The sequence below is a fragment of the Passer domesticus genome, chromosome 14 (genome assembly GCF_036417665.1).
Source record: "Passer domesticus isolate bPasDom1 chromosome 14, bPasDom1.hap1, whole genome shotgun sequence".
Classification (NCBI taxonomy): domain Eukaryota; kingdom Metazoa; phylum Chordata; class Aves; order Passeriformes; family Passeridae; genus Passer; species Passer domesticus.
In genome coordinates, this window is record NC_087487.1 from 11,312,824 (window position 1) to 11,333,428 (window position 20,605).

At 38.7% G+C, this 20,605-nt stretch overlaps 1 protein-coding gene and 1 long non-coding RNA gene across 9 annotated transcripts in view; both read left to right on the forward strand.

Annotated features, from left to right (window-relative positions):
* Window positions 1–20,605, forward strand: part of ADAMTSL3 (ADAMTS like 3) — a 173,181-nt gene that overhangs the window by 52,803 nt on the left and 99,773 nt on the right. The gene's annotated exons all lie outside the window — the stretch shown is intronic.
* On the forward strand, window positions 5,084–19,847 carry LOC135280810 (uncharacterized). Its single transcript, XR_010347637.1, has 2 exons — window positions 5,084–5,165; window positions 19,081–19,847. It is a non-coding gene; the product is annotated as an uncharacterized LOC135280810 (long non-coding RNA).

Below are 20,605 nucleotides of genomic sequence, written 5' to 3' on the forward strand. Positions count from 1 at the left end.
AGAGTTTATAGTTTATGTCTTAGAGACATAAAAATGTAGTAATGCTTTTGGTTCACTTCACAGAGCACATGCACTAATAGGCACACCCTCACTCTCACAGAGATCTGTATCAGATTCCCACTCTGGCTGCTGATTGCCACTAGGCATCCGTGTACCCACAGTGGATGCATGTGACAACCGAGCAGAAAAAAGGCAGAAGAGCTTCTCACATCAGGTGATTCTGTGCTAGTGTGGAAAATTCTTGAGTATTTTTACTGCATGGAGTAAGGGTCCTTCACTGCTGTTCTGTCCTGGCTTACTGGAGTATCTCTGTTAGGAGGCCTGGCACGAGGCAGGGCTGAATGCCTTCTCCAAATTCAGAGATGAAATGCACTCATGTTTCACTCCTGCTTTATTTTTATATATGATGTTATTGGCTTCACAGGAGAAAACAAAGCAGGAACCATCCCTGAAACCTTTTTTTTTTCATAAGCTTCATCCATGACATCATAATTTACTTCTGGGGGGTGTGTGTGTGTGAATTTAAAAATAAGACTACCCTCAAAATTCCTTTCCTCATGTGTGAGCAGTGATGTAACGAACACATAGGGTTTTTAAAATAATTTATCATGCAGTAATTGTCATCATTCCCATGCTTCATTTTTCTCTATAAGATTAGGAAGCAATGGCATTCTTTATGCTTAATGGCACAAACAATTATAGTACTGACTTGGCAGTGGTTTGCTGCCTTGGCTGGCTCTGATGCTGCTGGTTTTTAACTTGGCTGCAAAGCAGCCGGTGGGACCGATGCATAATCGGTCGTCTGTTGGCGCGTGGTTCTGGACAGCGTTTTTCCTTTGACTCATCTCTGATTGCAGGGAATCTGCTATTGGCTGCAGCATATTGGGGAGCATGGCTGTGTGCAAGTGCCTCATGAGCTGTATGCAAAGTCCCTTTTATGGCAAAAGCAAATAGTTTCACATATAGCAGGAAAATATGCACCATCCCAATTTACTTTTTCATTGCTCTTTGGGTTTTCTTTCTGAATTTAACATTATAAACTCTCTCTAATGTTCCAATTCAAAATCTGTGTGACTGGGTGTTGCCAAATAGTTTTTATACTGTGTTTAGACATTATACTGCAGAAGTTGAGGCTGAACCAAACAGAGCATCCTTGCAGTATTCTTCTGTGGCTGAAATGACTTCAACCTCTGTAAGTGTTTCTTGGGGAGCATGGTAAGAGCCCAAGCAAGGAAATAGGAGGAGACAGGCCAGATCATTAATATTGTAGTGCCTTCCTTTGTAGTATATTTATGGTTCCCCTTAGGCAGAGACCTTTGGGAGTTGGAGAGTCCATCAGTTCTGGCAATCGCGTTGACTTGAAAATAGAGATAGTTGCTGAAGGATTTATAGAGAAATTCAGTGTTCCTATTTGACCATCTCAGAATGTCAGTGCTGCTCCCTGAAGTGGGCATGGCTTTGTAAACTTCTGCTATACCAGCATTTATACTCTTGAAATGTCTGGGTGTGATTACAAGACACATCTGGCTATCATATCTGTGCATAGTGCAAATAATTATGTGTAGTAATACTTAAAGCACAGTGAAAAATGCTACTTATTTCTGTGCTGGAGGTATGGAGGGCTGACCTGTAAGATATAGGGAGGAAATCTGGGAATACTGCACCATGGCTTGAAGAGCAGCATTCACATAGTATTTTCTGAGAGAAAACTCAAAACTTTTGTGCAGAATTGGAAAACAAAAAAATGAACTAAAGAGGCTAGTAGAAGCACAAAGCTATCCATGCAGCCAGCTTTCATAATGTCTTTTTACTTGTCATTTTGTTATTGTGCCCTTTGACTGCTGTGCCTTGATATGTCCTGCCTGAACATATGTGCAACTGTCTGACCTCATCTGAGAGGCAAAACCTGTGCACACCTAATGATGTAGCACAAAAAACCCCACCTCCTTCTGTTTCTGTGATCATCAAGTTCAGCCCAGTTTTTAAAACTTTTAAAGAGCTGTTAATATGGGAAAGATGGCCTTTTAGTTGTACTCACTTGCTTATCAGCTTCTCCAAATACATACGCACTCTTCCCTTGCTGAATTTTTGTTTTTCCTGATAACACTGCTCTGCATTGACCCTGGCCTTACCAATGAGGTTGGTTGCATTTTTTTTCTCTTTCTGTCTGACTTCTGCTGTATTTAAAAATACCTTTTCACCACTCTTACGTGTTGATTACTGCCAACTTAATTTTAACGAGTCTTGTGTCAATATATTGTGTCATTTTTTGAAACTTGTACAGGTTTTTGTAGTGAATGTTTACCACAGATACAATTAATCCCAATCAAGCAAAAGCTTTTCAAATTTGAAGGATTAAATACTATTAATTGTTTTCCAAGTTAATAACACTAGATATTGTTTTATGTTTGGAATAGCCTGATTGGTATTACAGAGCAAAAGTGGTTGAATTAATGGTATATTGCAGTGTGTTTAGGCAGCCACACAATGGCTGGGGAGGATCTGTGGGGTTTGCTGCATCCAGAACTGTTTAGGCTCTTTGCACAGGGATGATTGTATTGAGCCATAATAATTCCAAAGCTGCAATTACTGCACAATGAAAACATAGCCCTTTAAACTTATTTGGGTGGATACTTGTGGTAGATGCTCTGTGAATTGAGCTGTTACTGTAGCCTGGAAGTTGTAAATGCACAGTGTTTAAACCATGCTGTGTATTAACCAGCTTATTGTATGCATTTTCTCCCAAGTGCAAGGGAAGCCAAGAAAACTTTCATTAAAGAAATGATCCTGCTAATTTAAGGTGGAATGAAGTAGTGTGAAGTAATAATTTGGCTTTTGTTTGCTTTACAGTAGTACCTGTACTGCTGTCAGGTTGTGCAGGAGCTGGAGCTGCTGGTGGATGTGTGAGAAGCACTTTTTTATAACTGAGTGGCAATGACAGAGGAATCAGTGTTGTTAATGCACTGTTATTATTTTAACTCTCCAAGTGCTTTCCATAAAAAATGGACTGTTTCTGGTGCTGTCACTCTGCCCATTAGAGCAGCAGCTCTTTGATGGTCTGAGCAGAAATCACTCTGCCTGCTTGGTGCCAGAGGAGATCCTGTTCAATGCTGCTGTCTTATCACTCTCTGACGTGGTGGAACAATGCTTCACCCCAGTCAGGGATGTTTAAGATTTGAATAAGGTCAGGAAATTCTTGAAAGTGAAATGCAGGAAACCTTAATTTTTGCTTTTGAGACCAGAGATCATATTTCAGGTTTTTCTTCTAAAATGAATGTGCCTGAAGGATGTTGTTGTAGTTGCTTTCATGTTAGTAAATGATGGTATTTTCAAAAGACCACAAAATACTGAGGATACTGGAGGGGGGAGCCCTAGTTCACATAAAATTTATTCCCAGTTAAGTGCCTCTTCCTGCTAGCTGCTCCTAGCTCTGTCCCCAGGCTGGGGCACACACTGTGTGTGAGTGCAATAGCTGTGCACCACATCTTTTCTGCAAACACCTCCTGTAGCCCACTGGTAGCTGCTGAAACAGCTGGAGCAAAAGCTGCATCACTGCTGTGCTCAGGAAACCCTTGTTCCTTCTGGTGACCCCCATATTGCTCTTGTTGTAGAATTGAGCCTATATTTCTGTTTTTCCTTTCATCTGAACTGTTTTCATCTTCTATTGATGAAATGGGCTATAGTTGAAACTGTATTTCTGTCTGGAGTGCTGTTTAATTAGAATAAATGATCCAGTGTGTACGTAAGGTTATTTTTCTTTAATAAATCTTTTCTCCATGTGTATATTCAATGACAAAACTAATTAGGAATGACAAACATGTAATTCAATAGGTTAAAGGGAAAGATTTGTAATGCCTCTTGTACTGCTTTTCATAGCCAAATTGTGGACACTGTGGGTTCTTTGTTTGCTCTGTCACCTTGAAGTTCAGCTTACCAAATTTAGCTCGGCATTCTTGTGTTTTTGTAATTTGTGCTGTTGGCCATCTCGGGGTTCTTATTTCAATTACATTTTTATCTCACTGCCTCTTTTTTATGAAGTTACCCTCCTTATAAAAGTGAATTTTAATTAACTCTAGTAATAAAGAAGTTATGGAAACTGTAACTGAGATATGGTAACATAAATTTTCACTGAAAAGTGTATTAAAAGAAGACTGGAAAGTTTATTTCTTTTGCTATTTAATTAAAGGTTAAGAATCAGATGTGCAAGTTGAAGGGAAAAAATATAATATGCTTAATAGAGTTGAAATGAAATATTCTGTACTCTCTCCATAGTTTTTTAGTTGATGTGTTTCTGTTTGTTGGTGGTTTTGGTTGTTGTTTTCTTCAAGTTATATAACTTTCCCCATCAGGTTTTTCATTCTTTTCTGTCTGAAGTGATGCATCACACCTGCTTCTGATGCCCAGGGACAGCTGTTTCTCATTTTTTTCCTTTTAAGAAACAAATGTTGTTGTCATTGGAGTCAGTTGTGAAATTTGTAGGGACTTTCTGCTGTAGGTTTAGGCTTTTGAGAGTCTCAACCTGGCAATGCTCTCATTTTCCTGGACCCCTCATTATTCCTGTAAGCTGTAACACTCACTGCCAGCTGTGACATTCCCTGACCCAGACACTCCTCTGTCTCTTCTGTACTGAGTGGAGAGCTGTTCTTGTTTACTGTTTTAACATCTGTGTTCTTTTCCATCTTCTCACCACTCACAATGGAAGACAGTTCAGCTTTTTATACAATACCCAATTTCCTTCTCTGTTCCCCCATATCAGACACAGTTAATGATGAGGATGACACTGGAGGTGTCACTGCTGACCCACATTTGCAGCAGACAGGTATGGTGTAGTGCTCAATGAGCAGGAGGAGCCTGTGGAAGATGCTCTTTCTGCTCTGAAAGCAGCATTAGACCAGAAGAGTGTCTTTATCCTTGTGTCAGGGCTGATCTTTCCTCTCCTGGAGTTGCTTCAGCCCTTTCTTCCCCATGCCAAGAGCACCTTTGTACATTTCCCTGCAAGCACAGTTCTCAGGATGAGACCAAGATACCTTTCATGTTTGTCTCTGAGTTGGACCTACCTTAAAATCTCCTGCAGGTAGTAAATCAGTTCAGATACCCCAGGAAATTTCTCTGGAGAGAAGCCAAGGGAAGGAATCAACATGGTTTATAAACTTTCAAAATACATAGTAAGTACTTTTTCCCTTAACTTGGTGATTTACTTCTATTCATTGTTAATAAGTTAAGGTGGAGAAACATTGGGTTTGGTGCCAAAAATCATCAGGAACATAACCCAGAGCAATTTTTAAGGGCACAGCTTTTAAACAAGCTTCTGGAAGAAGCATTATTTGACAGTACAAAAGTGAAATAACCCAGTTTGTTATTTTAATCTCGTATCTCCACTTCTGGTGTTCTGTTTTGTGGATGATTTGCATTCAGCTGAGGCTTTGGCTGATGGGTTACCATAAATGGCTCAAAAACAGATTGTTCCACTTACATACAGCAATTTTTGTGTGTAATTAGAATAAAGCCAGGCAACTTTCTCAAATACCTCTTTTCACCTGATTAAATTTGGAGTCATTGTTCCTGAAATAAAACAGTTGACTTTTTAGAAGTCTGTAGGCTTTTTTCCTCCATGAAAGATAGGAGTCGCTGTTCTTTGAAAAAGGCATTTCTTGAATAAGAATACTTTTTAAAAATTTAGATTAACTCTTGTAGATGGGAATTTGAAATTAACTGGTTTTGTATATATATTAAAAATATTCAGTCACAAAGTATGCTTTGAAGAGCAGTGATGGTCTTGGTAAAAAGGGAAAAAATATTAGGTTTTGCTCTTGCTTGCTTTGATGACTGGGGAGAGACATTGTAGGCAATCGTACAACTGATTTTTCATTGAAAACTGAATACCATTCTTGTACCATTTATCCTCTGAATGAAGATTAGTAGCAACCTTCGTAATTGACTCAGAAGTTCAGCTGAAGTTTGGGAAGACTGAGCCAATATATTCTGGGTGTATGCAGAGCAAGAAAGCAAATAGCTTTTTGGAGTAGTTTATTTACCCTTGTCAGATGAAAAGAATATGCAGCAAATAACTCAACAGTGTAGTCCCTGATGTGTGGCTCCCTGCTCAAGCACAGGAAGGATTATTAGAGGCTTTCCTCACTGAGCCTTTCCCAGGCTAAGTGTCACTAGGGTATTGCAGCCCTACCTCCCTCACACATGGAGAGAACACTTGTTGTTTTCCCCATCTTGCCAGACAGTCCTGGTGCTTTATTCTTCACCAGTTTGCCCCAGGATGTGCTGCTTGCCAGGGCCTCCAGGGGGGTTAAGCACCATGGTCTGAGAGGCTGCAAATCTCTCTCACCTCATTACTATTGCAGGGAAGATGTGGATGATGGAGAGCAGACATAGCTAACCTTTGAGTGTGTTGTTTGAGAAATCTCCTTTTTTGGGCTAGGATAGGGTCTTCTCCTGACCCAGCAGCATGAGTTAGTGAAGACTGAAAACCAGAACAGACAGGACTTGTAAAAGGGTTTCTACTGTCTGCTTGTTTTCCTACCATTTTGGTGAGGCCTCACAACAAAGTTAGTGACAGCTGCTTGTCTGCCAGCCCTCATTTATGGGTAAACTGATGTTGTATCTCTGTATAAACTCTTCTAAGAGTCTTCACAGCCCAAAAAGTCAGCTCTGGGGCTGTGTGAGCTTGCTCGTGGTGGCTGTAGGGCAGCAGTCCATGACTGGAGTGCTGAAAAATGAATGTCAGAATAATTCATTTTCATAAAATGCAAATTAATCCAAAGTAAATCAAGTTCATGGAACAAAAAATCTAGGTAGCAGATAACTGATAGAAATTTCCTGTGGGATTCCCGTCTCTGTGGGAGGTTGCTGTACATTATAGAAATAGAAATGTTGCTTTTTTTCAAAAAAGCACATAAAAAAGAAGGTTGAAAACAGTTTAAAGAAAATAAGAAACATCTGTCTTTCTCCTCACCCTTTTTTGTGTAGGTTATTAGCCACTTCCTTGCTAAAACAGATTGTCATATTTTACTCTTTTTTTTTTTTTTTGTGTGTGTGTGGGGGGGGTTTAATATGGAAAAGCACTGGCCAACTGCAAGCTGTTATTGCATTTTGATTTTTGTGTGTGATAGCATTTGGAGAGAAAAAATGAAGACAAGAAGCTTACTCTTTAAAGTTTATAACCAACTCTGAATCTCCAACTAGGTTGCTTATGGCAGCTTTCTTCAGATTTCTTCTCCAGCTACATTCTTATTGACCATTTCAGCTGCAGTTAAATATTTCCCTTTAGCTGATGGTCATCTTGGAGCAGGCAGGGGATGTTGCTGGAGCATGTCTGAAGGCACAGGAGAAGAGCAATGAGGCCATTCTACCCTGGGCAACTCTCCAAAGGAAGTATTACACGCTTGGCTTTCATGCCCTGATATGTGAGACCTTGTGATTTGACTGCTTGAAGTGGTAAAACTCCAAGTATGATTTGCAGTACAGTTGGTTTTGCATTGGGCAGCATTGGACTGTCTGTGTTAGCTGTAAAGGGTATATTGCAGTGATATTATTTAGTATCTATTTAGCATTTTCTCTCAAAGGTAGTTAACTGGTCTATCTGCAGCTGTCACTTAGGTGAGTGTTACATCCACATGAACTTTTGAAACACAAACCTGCTTTGTGAGGGGTCAGGATTAGTTGCACATAATCTCACTTATTGTTTGGGAAACTGAGTCAGGAAGTTATTTATCCAAACACTTGTAGCTGCTCTTCATCAGGCATCAGAGGAGGTGCCTGGAGCCCAGATCTTCTGTCCTGAGCACTTGTCCATTCTGCACGTGTGCTGTCACCTAAAGGCAGCTTCCCTTCACCAGGATGTTTGAGCTTTACTATGCTTCGATGCCCTCTGCTGCTCTGTTAAAATACTGCTGTCTCCTTGCTGTCTGTGGAACATGGATAATTTCCTTCTACACCTTTTTTTTCCCCCTATAAATTAATTGGCCCGGTGGTTCCCGTGGTGAGAAGTTGCAAGTAACAAGGATTAGAGTAAGGGACATAGACTGTACTGAAAATTATTTTCTTTGAAGACATTTTTTCACTTCTGAAATTCTGACAGGGTTCAGACTAAGATAATGGGGTTTTCTTGATTTATGGCAAAGGTTGATCATATATATATGTACATACAACTAGTTTTTATTGCCATTTTCTTAAGTTTCTGCCTATACAATGTATAGGATCTGATAGTCAAAAGTAGAGAGATTTAAGATTCCTGAAATCAGGAGCTATAAATTTTGACTTGGGAGCTTGAAGTCATCTATGAATTGCATTGTAGATGCTCATTCTTTTCCTGAGGTTTTGTTTGTTTTGGTTTTGATTTTTTTGATATTCCCCTCCTTCCCTCTAAATTTTTTTGTTTTATACCAGTTAGTTTGGTAGATGCATCTTCTGTTTAGTCCTGTTCTCTAGAAAGCAGCCTTAAGGCTGTAAGCTATTAACCTTCACATTTTGCTGTGTTGGGGGCCTGTTTTTGCTGTATGGTTCCAGCTGCAGTGATCTTTGTTTTAAAAATCTGTGGGTTAAGATTCCTTCCTGTGGTTTCAGCTTCTTCAGTGGTTCTTTCTAGCTGTCAGGAACACCCATAATAAAATGTTACATTAGACTGGTTTTCCATATTATTAAGATAGTCACAGAAGTTGAAAGGAGAAGTACTATTAGGTGATGTTTGTGACCTTATGTATATTCAATTAATCCAGTTTTACCTCAAGCCAAGCAGTTGTTCTTTGTGCTTTGTGTGAAAATTGTGTGCCCAGTGTCTCATTTGAATTTGTCCAATTTCAGCTTCCAAGGTCTGGTTTGTTACACTATCCTACAATTCATAGATATAGATAAATAAACTTCTAGTATCTGTGATTTGCTTATGGGAAGATATTTGCAATACTGTAATCCTGTGTTCTCTCTGTTCATGAAGGTCCATAGGTAAGACATTATCTTGGTCCTTAGGCCATTTTTATGTTTACTTTTTGGATGTTCAGCTTTTCAAAAATGTATAAAAATATAACAACCAAAATTGTGGAGGACTTTTAAAAATCACATTTGAAAGTCACTATTTGTAAATGCGGTTGTAATTGTTTTCTTATTTCTACTGACTACTGAGTGCTCACCTTACCTCTTTTTATTTATTAATTAATAATTTTACCTAGTTCCTAATTTCCTTTGTTGATTCCTTGATGAGAGTTACTTGAAATCTGCCACTCGTTTATATTCATATGAACTGTTATGTAAATCTTGGTTTTAAAGCTATGCCTACTAGATCAAATGCACTCCAAAAGTTAAACAGTTTTATAATTACCACTAAGCCTCCCAGCCACACCTGATATCAGTGTGTGGCATCAGGTTTATTTGACAGCATTGCTTCCCTGTTGCTGTGCACAGCAAAGTTTTCTTGGTTCTCTGCTTCTGCTCTTGTTTGTGAGAAGCTCATGATTTCCCTTATCTGTATGGAGCCATTACCTTGGCACAGAAAGTGAAGGCAATTTATAATTCTGTTTTTAAGATAGGCTGTCAGCAAATCCTGTCCTGACTACTCTTGAGAGTATCTTATACAAAAAAATAATTGTTCCTAGATTGGTGATTGATGTAGCAGAACTGATAAAAGTTACATTGTTTAAAAGTGTTTATAAATCACCCTGTCCATATGTTCATTTCCTGTAATCTGTCATTATGGTTTCAAACATAATTGTGAGAGACAAAAAACTGGCTTCGTAGCACTCAGGAATGAGGTTTGCTTCCATTTGGTCTACGTTGAAAGGTGGCTCAAAGCAAAAATTATAATCCTGGAATACCATGTACGTTACAACAGGATATCTTTGCTCTGTGGTTTTGAATTACTGAAGGGCGTTGTCCGTCTTCAGAGTTTTTCCCCCAGCATTGCTGGGATTTATGCAAAGTAACTGGGCCAGTTAAAGGGATTGCTTGGCAGAGAGGACCATGTTTTTTTAAATACAATTCTTTTTCTCACTTGGGAGGTTAACATTATGACAAGATGGGTTTACAGTCAGTGTTGAGTGGGGATTTTGGCTCTGTCTGACACAGATGGACTACTAGAGCACTGTGTGGTAAGATCACAGCACAGAGCTCTCTGCTCTGCTCCTGAAGATGCTTCCCAGTTTCTCAGCTAGACCCAGAAGCTGAATAAGGGAGCAGTTATTGCAGCAAGAGTGAAATCTGAAACACTCTCTTCATGCACAGGTTTTTTTTTTTGCATGTCTTTCCATCCCATGCAAGGGATGGAAAAACAGTTTTGGAGAAGCATTCTAACTTTTACTATCTTTTAGCTCTTTGACAAACTCAGCCAGGAGCATGATGGAGGCAGAGGTTTACTCTGTTACAAAGTGCTCCTACTCCAGGGTCTTGCTAAAACAGGAGAATAGGTAGAGCATAAATGTTTTGTAAACTCTGTTTGCCCCTTGGGTACCTAACCATGACTGGCAATGAGGTTATCAGCCTTCAAACTGTGCAGGTTTTCTTCCAGTTAAAGATTATTCCTACAAAGGGGCAAAATAATGTGCACAATATTGTTCTCTAAAGCTGCCACACATTCCTCCAGAAGTATTATTAACTGTCTCCACATCCTATCCAATTTTCCTTAATCACGAGTCTTTTTAAGGAATCTGTCCTTTGCCAGGCTCCATCAAACTACAGGAGCCTCCTATTCTGCATAGTGACAAGGACAACGTTTGAATTAAGTATGGTAAAACTAGGAAAGTAGTCTTTTTTTTCTGCCTTTTTTTTTTTCCTTAGTGCTTCTCTTTTGTCTGGGTAAATTTTCAGCTCTCTCCTTGTATAAAGGGTTTGTACTGACAGACTGAGATCTTTTCCTGACATCTGTGTCAGTTAAGTAAAACACTTCCTTATTGCAAACGTGTTTGGAAGGAGAAGATTTGAATGAGTTCACAAATGCAAAAAATGTGTCATATAAGAGACACATGCAAATTGTCTGTACTGGGAGATTTGATTTTATGAGTTTAAGAACTAAGGAATCGCTTGGGTTCTGAATTAGCATTTGGGGATATAATAAAAATTGTTAGCTATGCAATTGAAAAGTATCCCTTAAGTCCAGCTCAGGATGTGCTTCTTTCTCTCTGTTTGAAAAATTGAAAAGAAAGGACATATTTGAGTTGAGTTGCTTAGTAAAGCAGGAAGAGTAAATTCTGTTGCTGGTGTTATAAGAGGTCAGACTATATGATCAGCCCATCTTTCTTCTCAAGCAGCAAATCAGTGCTTTACTCCTCTTTTCCAACAGACAATTTATTAGCTGCTTCAGGTGTTATGTTCATGCATTGTATCAAAATTGGTGTGATGGTACATTTCAGTGCTCTTTGATTTGTCAGTCCCTTTATGAGCATTTTAAAGTTATAATTTTAGAAGATATTTCCTTTAAAAACATGATCAGTTTTACTGTTAACTGAGAAACTTTATCTTACTTGGGAAAATTGTTGGTAGAGTCTAAACAGCTACATGCCAGCAAAATTGGATTTTTGTCTTTTCCCTCAATGCATCTCTGACTTAGATTTGTATTCACTTTGTATGTGTGCAGACACACTTGAGATCTGCTTTTAATTATTGGATAGGATTTACAAATCAGAAATGCAAACACGAGCACACAGCTTTTTAATCATATGTAAGTCACCTTTCAAAAACTGTCAAGGAATCATATTTTTAGAAGCCTATTATTTGTATAGACACAAGTAATGCAATAGCTCAGTCTTTGAGATTATGAACATGGTTATGATGAGAATATTCTTGGCATAAGTCAGGAGTATTATATAATAAGGAAACAATGTCTTTTTATACTTTTCTTCCAAAACATTCCCTAGTGAGAACTAGGCAAAAAAAAACCCCATAGGATTGCCTATGAATAGATCCCCTTGCAACATGATAACTTCAGCCAAATTACACAAAGGAGATTTAAAATCCTTCTCATGTTTTCATAGTTATGTTTTAAAACCCTCTGTTGGCATCTAATATGAATTCTGATTGTGTAACTGTAAGACCCAGACAAACAATGTATAGATGTCCCTCTAGCAGTATGGATGCCTAAAAGGCAGGAGACCCAGTTGTCAAAAGCAATAAACTATGTGAGTGAGGTAAAATAAAAGCAGTGGGTTTAATCTGGATTTACCTCGTGCCCCAGAACGTACAGAAAAGCAGTGCTGAGCCTGAGGAAAACGTCTTTGGCTCAGTAGTGCTGTAGGTTCATGGTTGTGTACGCCATGAATGCAAAGCCTAACTTAAGGTCAGATCCTCTGTAAGGCAGCCTGCAGAAAGGTCAGTGACCTGCTGTAAAAGGAGGTGTCAGAAGGACAGGGGAGGCACAGAACATAGATGAGTGGGGGCTTTTGCAACTCCCCAGAATCACACACAATACAGCCCAGTATCTTCCACATGGCCATGTGCAAATGCTGAGAGCTGAGGTGAAGCAGAGTGAAGATGAATGTGCATATAGCAGCTGTTGTCTGTGTTTATGATGTTTCCTAGTGTTTCATGAGTAGTTTCTAAAGAAAGCTGTTAATCCATGGTCGCCAAGAGAATGAGAAAATATATTGGTACAATAGGTGGTATTTATAGTGCAGATGAGGATTTGGGAGTTCAGTTAATGATCTAAATTGGGCAGGAACTGTTCATCAGCAAGCTTAAAAGCCCCAAAAGAGAAGTAGCTTTTGGGTGTGCAATGTATCTGTTTCCAGACAGACCATCTGGGAATAGGTATGTGTAGCCAGCCTCCGGAAGACAGAAGACTTGATTCATCCAGGCTGCTTTTATATTAAATAAGAAACACAAAGTTGATTTGTGATAAAAGAGTAGAGCAAAACAGTAGTTAGATGATTCGAAGGATGCTGCTTAAAGTGGGAAATATATTGTGAGATAACGTGTTTTGGAAGAGGCCTCCCTCTGGCAGGCCTAAACCAGGACACACATCTTGGAAAGAACAGACAGCTGAGTGATGGACCTTGTTTCTGAGCCAGATATGAGACATTGCACAGCCTATGGATTAAAACAGCAGAGGCCTTTTGTTACTTTGGTGTTCTGAATCCTGATTGCTTCTTCAGAGTAGCTGTACCTTGGCCCTTCTCCCCCACCACAGTATCTGGTACAGATCAAAGGGAGAGCAGCTCTGGTCTATACTTGGCTTCCAGGCAGGATCAAATCCAAGTGAACTACTCCTGGTGGATATTTGTCCAGCTTGTTTTTAAATCTATTTGTTGACCAGGATTGCAAAGCCTTCCAAACCCAGCATTTCCCTATTGTTGCAGCTAGCTTCCCTTACTGTTTGTTATTCTTATCTAGCTGCTGCTGTGGCTTTGAATGTACAAAGGGGAAAGGAGAATGAGATCACAAACCAAATTTATACTTCTACCATTACCTAGTTGTCATCTCTACAAAGGCTAAGAAGCTTGTTCTTTATTTTTCAACCCGTAAGCTGCTACTCATATAATTTTTAATGGAGTTGAATGATCTGCATGGAAAAACTATGGAATTTATAGATGTAGTGCATCAGTGAGGAAAAATACAGGTGCTTATCTGCCTTTGTGCTCAGTGAGATAAATATGATAAACTAATTATGTTGTGGTCTTTGAGTTGACTCATAAATGGTGAACAAGAGCTTTTCTTGAGGAAAAAAAGGCCTCTTTTGAGACTCTATTTTAAGAAGAGAAATAAGTAATGCCATAAAATGTGGAACATTTAAAAGTGTTTGAAATTTGACAGTGGATAAACTCGCATAAAATCTGTTAACTGTGTGTTGTGGACTGCACAGCTCATTGATCTCCTAGCTCTCTGGAAAGCTTCACTTAATTAATTCAGCTTTATATATTTCAGTGGAAAAAATGTGTGCAACCAAGCAGGAAGTTGTTTCAGGCTTTCAAAATCAATTTGTATATGGAATATGGGAAAAGACATAAAAGATATCTCTCTCTTTCATGCCAAAAAAAGGAACTTTGCTATGCTAAAGATGTTGGAAAAAACACCATTTAAAATCTATGTGTGTGTAGAAATGTATTCTTAAGTGGATCTTTTTTAATGGTATTTGAACAGGCATAATTCTAGAGTCTAAACAAATACTTTACAGCTAGGGGAGACTGGTGAAAGAAATGAAGTTGAGAAAAGTATGTAGGAAAATTTCCCCATTTCTTTGATCTTTATCTGCCCATATGTGTAAGAAATCACATCCCCATCTGTAGTTTGGCTGTATCTGAAATGGAATTCAGGGGTTCTTGTAGGTCCTATACAAAACCCAACCAAGTGAGTGAGATACTTTCCATCAGATTCAATGGCTTTTATATCAAGCTTTATTCTCTAAGTGCCTGACAGCAATAATTTGGTTATCTTTCATTTACCAGAGTATATAGCAGAATTAAAAACAAAAAGGGAATTTATTGGTTAATTTATTTACACAAATTTTCCTTAAGTCCAAATGCTAATAATAAAATCCAGAACCCACAAAATCCCCCCAAACTCTTCCCTTCTCCAAACCCTTCAAATACAAGCAACCAGGGAATTTTATAAATAGATATTCTTACCTTTACTACAAAAAATTCATGCGGAAGTCCTATCTTGGAATAAGCTATTCATTAGTTGGCTTGGCAGAAGGAACATAATCCAAATGAATGAGCTGCCAAGAGTATTTTTAGTGGTTTTATATGTTGCCCATTGAAATCTTGGAAAAATTCTTCAGAAAATTGGACAAACTGACCACTCATTTTTATAGGCTTTCACAAGATCTAAAAGTGAAAAACAACTATTGTATTTAGCATCTGTTAATGGAGGTTTCGGGCTACAGAACTTGAGAAGGTACTGCTGGGAAGCTAATACAATAACCATAAAATATTGGACTGATAATAGGAAACACTGGCACTGAACAGATATGGAAAGAGTCATGCTAATATTCCATATCCAGGCCCCTGTGCCGAGTGCTAAAGATGCTGTGGTGAAACACACACAGTAGTAGAGATCTGGAACGAAATCAGAGTCAACTGAAGATAGATGAAATTGTCTTTTTCTCCCATGGATGCTATTCATTGGATAATTCTGTCTTTGGAGAATTAAAAGCCAGGAACTTGGACACAGAAGAGAAAGCAAGTTGTGCTAACATTTTTCCAAATGGGGGAAATATATGTCTTTACCCCACATGTGTAATTAAGCCCTCATCTTCCTTTATTTGAAGTCAGTGGCTTTTTCTTTTTCTTTTGCTTCTTTGGGAATTGGATCTAGACCTGTGCTGCCATTGTAACTGTTCCCTAGACAGGCTTTTTTCTCCCAAAGCTGGAAGCTAGACAATCAATAAAAGGAAAACTATTCACCAGATATCAAATGAGTTTCAGTGGATTATATTTTATTTGACTTAAAGTGGAAAGGAATGACAAGAGAATATTACATTTTTAATCCCATATAAAATACATTTCTGGGAAACTATTCTCTGCACATGGACTTTTTTTTTTCTTCAGCAACAGTCTTTTTTTAACCTGTACATAAGTTATACCCAAAATCTGCCCTCAGAACTTCTGAATATTGAGGTGTTCTTCAAGATGAGATATAGGCAGGAGATTTTAATGTTTGGGTTTTTTTGGTTGGTTGGTTTTTGATTTTTTTTTTTTAATTATCTAAAACCCCCACAAACCCTTCCTGACAAATCTGTTTTGTTGCTTGTGAGGCAGCACAGCTGGAGGAAGCTTGAGATGTCAGAATTGGTACAAGCTTTTGACTGTGAATAAACAGAGATTAAACAGAAGTTACACCTCTGGTAGAGCAGAAGCAGCTTGAGGACCTGTTTGGCTGGTGCAGATGCCCACCAGGGTTTCCAACATCTTCAAGACAGGCTGCACTGTGTAAAGCAACCCCTTCCAAACAATGAAGGAAACTGTTCTTCAAGGGCAGGAAATCAGCTGGAGCCAGTGGAGCTAAGAAAACTTAAAAATTAAATTTTTCTTGAAGTTAAGATGAATAAAAAAAGAAACACTGAAATTTTAATTTTGGATCAGTTATGCTATTGCTTAACATCACCCAAAGATCAGCTCATAGTTAAAGGGGCAAGAACTGCTTTCTCTGAGAAGAAAACTCATCTGGCTAAATTTGATTTATGCCACAGTAAAGAGGCACCATGATCAGGCTGACAAGTTTTAGAGTTACTTTGAGCAGAATTTCAGTCAGACTGCTTTTCAGTTGTAGGCTTAGTAAATCTTCTCCTTCAGTATATTAATTTAAAATGGCTATTCAATGGCTACCTTAAAAATCAGGGGTAAAAAAATATATTGACATAAAATAATTCTTTTGAAATGAATAAGGTTTGAATTTGTTTCCATTTATAGAAATAGAAATTAGGATTTGTATAATAGCTGTCATCTAAAAATATGGATTTAATATATTTCCTTTTGACATTTGTTCTGTTGCCTGCTGTATCTGCTCATGGTCTGTGATCTGTTTTGCATTATGTTTATAGAAATATTGCCATTAAAAGTGCTACATGTAGTATTAAATAGCAGGATGAGGCAGGAGACATGAGTGGAATCACTTGTTCACAAATGAGGAGGTTGGATGCCTTGTCTCAGTGATAGGGTATAAATACCTATAATCAAATTATTGGTCTGGCCCTATGGATAATCCTGGTATGAAATTGAGGCAGGCAGGAGTGCAATAACCCAGTATCCAGGGTTATGAAATTGCAGATTATGGATAGACAAAATGCACAAGAAAGACTTTCCTATGCTGGTTGCTCTTGCTACAGTTTATTCTTCTGTCAGTATTTCCCCTATAAACTCCTTTTATGCATAGGCTTGGCAGTTAGCCATAAAATTTTGCTTCTAGCAGGAACTTGGCAGACAGTGTCTCAAGTTAGGAAAATTATTTTAAACAAATTTTTAAAATGTAGGTTTTGGGGCTCTTTTAAAAGTTAGAGGTGTGGTTATTTTTTTCTGAGAAAAAGGATTGGTTTCAGTGCATTTTTTCATTGCAAATTTTCTAAACATTTTCTTAAAAAACAACAACAACAACAAAAAGCTGTAACCAAATCGTGAAATCATAACTTTTCTTCCAAAAGCATGTTTATGAAGGTACTGTACATAAGTGTCAATGACTTGTGTGTTTTTAAGTGATGGTTTTTTAGGGTATTGCTTTAAGTCAAATACCTCATGTGTCACTGTGAGAGAATAAAGCTTGTTTATGATGTTATAAACTGTTAGGGAAATAGCATGCACAATGTGTAATTTCAAATGCCCACACTCCCTCTTGATTTACTTTTCCATAACCTGCCTGCAAATTTTGTACACAAGAGTCTTGGAAAATCAGCCCTTCAACAGGTTCAGCACAATACAAAAATTAATGGGGTTGTGTGAGCAAGTGGTGCCATTATGTCAATCTGTTGTAGGTTGGGAGTACCCTCGGGTTGTGGGAGCATTCATGGGAGCACAACAGCCTTTCCCATACTTCACTTTGCTGTGGGATCTGGGCAAAGGCCACCAGGACCACCACAAACCAGCAGGAGAGATTTTGATGGTGATTGTGGTTCTTACAGCTCACCTGTGAGCTGAGAATCAAGTGTCCCCCCCATGCTCTCCCCTGTCACTCTTCTCCTACAGTGAACTGTAAGTTTGCTGCCTGACTGATTTTAATCTGGAGGTTCAGTCATTGACAGCATTCCTGCCATAGCTCTCCTTAGCCTGGAATGACTTCTTCAAATACTCCATCAAATGAACACATCAAGAAGGACGTGAGGAGTCCTAAACCAGCACAGGAATTTTATCAAAAGGAGATGGGTCTATGATAGCTGCCTGAACCTCAGGAAAAATGCACAGGATTTCTTTTTGTTTGTACTGTATTTTTAAATGGAAGGCATTATTTAACATCATTGGAAATATGTAATCACAGAAGTAGGATTGCAATTTCATATGGCATCAGAATATGGGAAAAAAAAACTCTAAAAAATAAACCTCAACAGGAAAGATATTGCATATTTGACAGTGGCATCAATGTGCCCCAGTGTGATTTTTGAAAGCTGATGGTCCTCTCCTTTCACAGACACAATGCCCACATTTTCATCTGTGTTACTCTTTTTCCAGTGCATGTGCTGAAGTGAGACATTTTAAAAATTGCATGGTAAAGCATTTAAAAAGAACCTTCATTTGGATGTTTGCAAATACATTTAATAAGTTAATTCAAAAAAATAATGCCAGATATACTTCCCAGAAATTGGAATCTCTTTTTCTATTATGCACCTGAGGCATTCTGCATGTTGGACTCTGGCTGACCTGTCACACTGTTTGTGCTGGATGGGGAACATGTGGTGTGCTGTGTGAAGGTGGAAAAACCCACTGTATCCAGGTGCAAATTCTGAATATGCATTCAGTAAAGCTTTCATGCATTATTACTGTTTTATGAACTCCAGGAAATATATGGACTGGTGTTAATGCAAATTTATAAGTAGGCCCAGAGATAATGAACATATCCAAATGTCTTGAAGATTGTCTTCCCCCTCACACTTTGTGCCTACTGTGCATACCCACATTTGAAAGGGCAATGTTTAGAGCTGCAGAACAGGAGGTGGAAGAGCTCTACAAGGTGCATGAAAATCTGTCTTTGGGCACCGAGATAAAATTCTCAGCTGTGCTACTCTCACAAAGCACTTCATCCTTCTTCCTGAGGTCAGACTTTCATCCATAAAAATGAACATAATGCATAACCTTAAAAACTCTCATTATGTCTGTGCCAAGTTTTCCTTGCACAACTATATGCAAGGATTGAGTATTTAAATACCATATTTTGGAGAATGTTTTCTAATTGATGATAATTTATAATTTTTTTTCTTACATTTGATGACATAACTTCTAAATTCTTCATGGGGAATGTTAATATAATCAATGATTTTTTTGAAAAGAATATCATGTTTCTAACAAACATTATAAAGCATTCCATTCTGGTTTTTTTGCCCATTTTAAAATTCTGCCTTTATCTCTCTTCCAAGCTCTGCCAAGTGTTTGCCTCAGGCTGGCTACTGAGAAAGTGGGGAGAGTGTGCTACAATTTATATTGGTTTATTGGTTATGTTTCCTTTCAGAGCCTCTGTGTGTTCTCCAGGGTCTGTGACTTTGGAGCTGTTTCCTCATCGTGCAAATCTTCAAGTTCTAATTCTCCAGACCACTTAGAGGGAATTGGAGTGATGCTGGACATTTCTCAGTGTGGTTTCCCTTTCAGATGGGGCAGATTCAGAGGAATGGATATATATTGGAAGTTCAGATTAATATATTTCCCTCTACCTAGTCACGTGAACTGTTTAATCTTGGAAGACAAATAAATACTGGAAACTCAGGGACAAGTTTTTCATATTTTTCATCCTGGGCAGCTTTCCTGGATGGTTGGACCTGGAAGCTGATTAGAGACTTGGTCTGCCTCCCTGACTATCACCCAGGGTAGAGAATAGCCTTCCTCCTTGATCTCAGGAGATTCTCTCCTCTGTGTTCTAATGCTGGTGAATGTGGGGCAATATTTACCTCTGCAGATGAGCAGATACAGGGCTTATATGGCTCTGGTTGGGCAAGCATGAATGTAAACCTGGGCAACTAAGTCTAGATTTTCAGCAGCATTGCCAATGATGTAATGCACCACCAGTATCTGCAGGATGTGCTTATCAGGGGTTTCTGTCTTTTCTAGAGGTTTTTCTGTCAAAATAATTATTTATGGAATGTCATCCAAGAAAATAAACCAGTTTTCTGTTGTTCAGAGAGGCCAGAGGCAAGTGCTTCTCTCGTCAGCAATGAATGAAAAGGTACCCTGGGACTCTGGTGTAGGTCACCAAGTCTGTCAATAAAATAGAGTAAAATGGAATTTATGTGGAGTTTTTGTAAACCATCTGAACAATGTAATTAAGTCAGAAATTGAAAAATAGCAACTTAATTATGCTTTCAGTACTTCAATACTGATTCCTTTTACCAGGAACTTTTAGGTGCTGTAGGTGTCAGGTATTGCAGTGCAGTTGCTTTCTGCTTGAGCTGGTTAGGGAGGGATCCACAGCTTCTTCTCCATGCCCACAAATTCCATGTTCCCTCTGTTACTGCTCACAAAGAAGGAAGGAGGGGATACAGACTCTTTTCAGTGCCAAAAGCCTCAACTAGCTCATAGGTGCCAAACAGCCAAGCAACATTTCATCCCTTCCTGGATGCCAAAAGCCTCAAGTATCCCTGCTCCACCTGCCAAAACCTCCAACTCTGTCCTGACAACTCCTGCAGAGCAGGCCTGTGCTGTCAATGTGAAATTTTGCAACACTCTGACAACGGAAAAAATCTGGATGCAGTATAACACTGAAAAACACGCTGAGATTCGCCTTCAGTTTAGTATGAAAATGAATTATGCTGTAAATATTTCCTGTGTGTGACACTTGTGCATGCTTTATTCTCCAAAATTTGAATTTATTCAAAACTTCTGTAGAATGCAAATATGTTGCAGAATTCAACACTGAGAGGTCTAAAGTCCATCTGAGCCCCCAGATGTGTTTTTTCATGTAGCTCAACAAGTCCATCATTGGCCTTTTGGCTGATTCCTTGCTGGTGATTCACCTTGTTACTGAGCTTTACCAGCTTGTGTTT